Here is a 5,077-nt window from a genome sequence, read left to right on the forward strand (position 1 = left end):
AAATTGCTTCAACAGCAACAACAAGCCAATACCAGTGGCATGCTGCCACCATAAAATCCGGAAGCATCAACAACTGCTCATCAGAGGGAGAGAGGGGTTCAGGAGGAGGGCTCTGCTCGCTTGCTTCCTGTGCCTCTCTCACCAACTCAACGCCCTCGAGTTCTTTTTCACACACCATTAGAATAGTTGGGCTAAGGAATAATACCCCAAGAATCTTTTGGGGAGGCACCTGTGCGAGATCAATATAGAGGAAAAGTTGTAGCTAGTGATAGTTATCCTGAGCGAATTGCCACTCCATTCTCTTAGAGGGTATTGGATGATTCGTTACCCAAGCGATATCAAAACTTGAATATTGGAGAATACTCGGGAATAACTGATCTAGAAGATCATCTCAAGTTCAAGCACACCTCCCTTCTTCAGCAATTAACGAACGGGGTGAAATACCGGATGTTCCTCACCACAATTGGCGGAGCAGCTCATCGATGGTTCAAATGATTGCTGGACAATTCTATCCTCCAATTCAAGGATTTTGCAAGGTATTCTTCCACTACTTTTATAGTAATCGACGATATTACAAAACTCCTTGGAGCCTCTTCTCACTCAAACAGGGGCCCAAAGAGTCCATTCGAGCCCACATCAAAAGGTTCAATCAGATAGCCATGAATGTTCCTACGACTACCATAGATATTCTGGTAAATGCTTTTTCCCAAGGACTTAATGATAATGGCATTTTCAAGGATTTAGTTAGAAAATTGTTGGTGCAACGGAGCTAGAAAGAGGGGGTGAATTGCCTGTCAAAATAAAACAAACACCTTTCTCATTCTTTCAACTCTAATTAAAAGCAACTATAATAATAAATGAAAATAACAACTTAAAAGATGAGGCACAAGATTTACTTGGTTACAACCTAGGTGGTTGTTAATCCAAGACCAATGAAAGCACTAAAATAAAATCTCCTTCATTGAAGGCAGAGAAGCCTCTTTCACTCATTAAAAGCTTAGAAAGTTGTCAGGAAATTAAAACAAGAGTTGATTTAGAAGTCGTTGTCTATTTCCTAGGTTTAGGGGTCTTTTTATAGCCCCTGGAAAAAATTATTTGTGGCTGGAAAGCACCTTCAATAGGGTGAAAGGCGCCGCCAGGGAGGCACAAGTGGATAAATATTTATCCACGACCAACGGCTAAAACTAGCCTAGTCAAAAGCGCCTTCTATAAGGCTAGAAGGTGCCTTCGTACTGTTTATTGAAGGCTCCTTCTAGCCATGGAAGGCGCCTTCCACAGTGAGGCGCGGAGGCGCCACGCCTCAGAGGTTCCTTTAATTCCCTTTGAAGGCGCGTCCAGTAGTATTTCCAGCCTCCTTTCACTTTTTTGCTGCTTCGATCGCCTAGGTGATCGCGACCATCCGGAATAAGGCTCACCCGGACCCATTTTCTGACCTTCTTCTTGAGCAGGCTTTCGCTCTAGCTTCTCATCCCTCGAACATCGTGCACATCCTTTTCATCCACCGGTGTACTCTTCCGCAGCACTTTGTCCCTCGGATGCACCGAGCCCGTCGGCTCCTTTCCCGTGTCATCCTTCTCGCTAGCTGCGTCTTCCACTCGACTTCTTGTGTTCCTAAGCTCCTGCACACTTAAACACAAGGATCAAAATATAACAGGACCTAACTTAACTTGGTTTATCACATCAAAATTATCACGGGATTTAACAATCCTTCATTTTTTGATGTGCATCAACCCAAGTTTATGTTAGGGTGAAAACAAACAAATTGCAATAAGTATTGTAAAGAAATTACAAAAATAACATTATAAGTGTTTAACTATAATGTTGCAAATGAATTTAAATTTAAAAATCCTAACTCCCCCTAGACTTGTACTTATTCCTCCCCCTTTGATCATATCAAAAAAATAGGAAAAAATAATATAAGAAGTTAGAAAAGTTTGAAATCAATATTTAGGGGTACTTAAAAATAGTAAACAAAATGTTTAACAATTTTTAACAAAAATTTCGTAACATCATACTTTGTATTTGACAAGAAATAAGAGAGTTAAAAAAAATTCGACTAATTTTTCCAAAATTTTTTTAAGTTGTTAAAAGATTATAACAATTAATCGTTTAATAGTTAGTCAATTAAACATTATATTCAATAATTGGCTTCCAGACTGTGATGATGCACCAGACCTTCTTGGATATTGGAGCAACAATTACTTTTTTAGACAAAGTCTTTTAAAGAAATTAATATTCAATTTCCTTTATGGCATTTAACCCTTTTAAAATTAAAAGAATTTTAGTCTAAGTATGATCTTGGAATCCAATATAAGTTCCTACCTACTGGATTAATCAGAAATTTTGGAGGTACATAATTTTTAGGAATTTTCCTAATTTATCCCTGGTGATGTCTAATATACCAGTTTAACTTACCATACTTTCTAAATTTTAGTTTGACAATTATTTAAATTCAAACATGCATGGTCATTGTTCAAACTTTTGATTAGAATTTTTAACTTATCATTTTCTAATTTTAACTTATCAAACAGATCTATTGGGCATGCTTTTGCTAATTGTCTTTTCAAATCATTGTTTTCTTTTTCTAATTTTACTAAATCCTTATAAAGTATTTTAATGAACTGAAAAGATTGTTTGGGTGAAAGAGCACGTACCTCACTTACCTTATGTTCTGATGCTCCCCCTTCATCGTAGCTTTCTTCTGATGATCCTCCCCCTTCATCGATGCTCATCTCTGAGCTGCTTTTATCTTCTCTTTGATGGTTTGCCATTAGGGCTAGTCCAGATAAAGCCTCGATCTCGAACTCAGAGGATGATGATTCATCACATGTTGCCTTCAAGTTCTTGTGCTTTAGTCTGTTGCCCTTATCTTTCTCATTCTTCTTTAGTTTAGGACATTCATCCATGATTCTTTGTTGCAGTTGTAGCATCAGACATTCCTTTTATTTTGATAATACTTTTTTTTCTATGATTTAAACTTATTAAATTGAATAAACTTATTAAATTTCCTTACCATTAAAGTTATTTCATCTTCATCAATTGACTCTTTGAAGTCTGGATCATCCATTTTTACCATTTAGGGCAATGTTCTAACTCGGTCCCTTTCTTTGTCTTGCACATCGAGATTCGTGTAATTCAAAAGTAGAGAAAAGATTTTCTAAAGTACTCACCTCAAGATCTTTGGAGATATGGTAGGAATCTACTATAGATGTCCATTCCGGTATTCTCGGGAACGCATTTAAAGCATAGCTTAGCATGTCCCAATTGGTTACCGTTTCTCCGAGGTTCGTTAAGCCAGTGATTAGCTCCTTGATTCTTCCATGTAGTTGAGCAATCGATTCACCTTCTTCCATTCGGAGACTGCTTATTTGGTTCCAGAGTAGGTCCCGTTTTGCGAGTTTGGCTTCGGACGTACCTTCGTGTAGTTCTAGGAAATTTTCTCAAAGTTCCTTTGCTACTTCGTAGGTGCCGATTCTGTTGACTTCTTACAGAGGTAGTGTTGGTGCGGTTAGCACTAATGGTCTAACTCAGGTTTTGATGAATGACAAATCAGGTTAAGTTAGGTTCGTCGTTATCTAACACTCTGATCGAGTGTGTAGGATAAGTCCAGATAGGTCGACGGGCTGACCGGATGTCTGGCACGAAGTCCAGCTAGGTCGACGGGCTGACCGGATAGCTAGCGAGAAGTCCAAGCGGGTCGACGGGCTGACCGGACGCTTGGCAAGAAGTCCAGCTAGGTCGACGGGCTGACCGGATAGCTGGCAAGAAGTCCAGACGGGTCGAAGGGCTGACCGGACGTCTGGAAGGTAAGTGAGGTAAGTCACTGGAGGGGAGTGACTGCGAGGACGCATTCCCGGGAAGGGAACATTAGGCGTCGATCCGGCTTAGATCCATTTCGGATGTCTAAATCGAGATCGTGACTAGATTCCGGTCTTGGAAAGACGGAATCTAAGTCATACTATTTGTGCTAATTCATACTATTATAAAATGTGTTAACAATCTATGTTGCAGGATATATATTGCCTCGGACTAACTTTGTTTTGCAGGAAAAGGGAGTTTTCTGGAACAAGGTGGTCCGGGCACCCGGAGGTCCGGGCGCTCGGAAGGGATCCGGGCGCCCGGAAAGCAAATTATATCCAGCCAAGTCGTCGCCACGTGGAGCATCTCGGTTTGAGCAGTTACGTCACATTCCAGGCGCCCGGAAGGAATCCAAGCGCCCGGAGCAACATATAAAAGAAGCCCCAGGCAGGAGCTTCAGAATCATCAATCTGAGAACTCTTCTACTGCTGGTCCTGCTGCTCTACTGCGACGCCAACAAAGCTCCGACAAAGTGCTCCTTCGATTTTTAGTTAATTTCCTTGTCGGTATTACTTTGTTTCACTAGCATTCCCTATATTCATTTTGTAATTATATTCGAATTGTTAGTGATTGCCCAACGAAAGTGGTCAAGGACCACGGGCCTTCGAGTAGGAGTCGTCACAGGCTTCGAACGAAGTAAAAACAACTGTGTTCATTTACTTTTCCGCTGCGTATTTTACTAAACTTTTGAATCGATATTCACCCCCTCTATCGAATCTAACGGTCCTACAACCTATCGCGTAGGTACCGCTCTAATTTGGTGCAATCACCAATCGACTGGGGTGAAATTTTTTTTTTTTCGGTCTTCGTTTTACACTTAAACTCCAAGGTTTATCATTTTTTAATATTTTTTTTTTGCAATTAAATCTAAATTGGTGCAACACCAATCTAGATTTTCAACTATTTTCTCTTCCCAGACTACTAATCCAAGACCAAGTCTTGGGATATTTTTTGTTTTACCTGTGTACAGGATGTCCCAACAAGAAGGCTTCAAGACAAGTACAACCTCCACTCTTCAACGGGACGATTTTCCGTCGAAGAAGCGCATGGAGGTTTACCTCAAAATAGACCAGTGGATGAGCGTTACGAGACCCTATAAAATTCCAGCAGACACTTCCGGGAATATACTGGATCCTGAAGACTGGACAGCTGATTTGAAGAAGAAGGCGTCAACAGAAAATAAAGAAATCAACACTCTACAGTGCGGATTAACAAGAGA

This window comes from Zingiber officinale, chromosome 3B (assembly GCF_018446385.1).
Source record: "Zingiber officinale cultivar Zhangliang chromosome 3B, Zo_v1.1, whole genome shotgun sequence".
Classification (NCBI taxonomy): domain Eukaryota; kingdom Viridiplantae; phylum Streptophyta; class Magnoliopsida; order Zingiberales; family Zingiberaceae; genus Zingiber; species Zingiber officinale.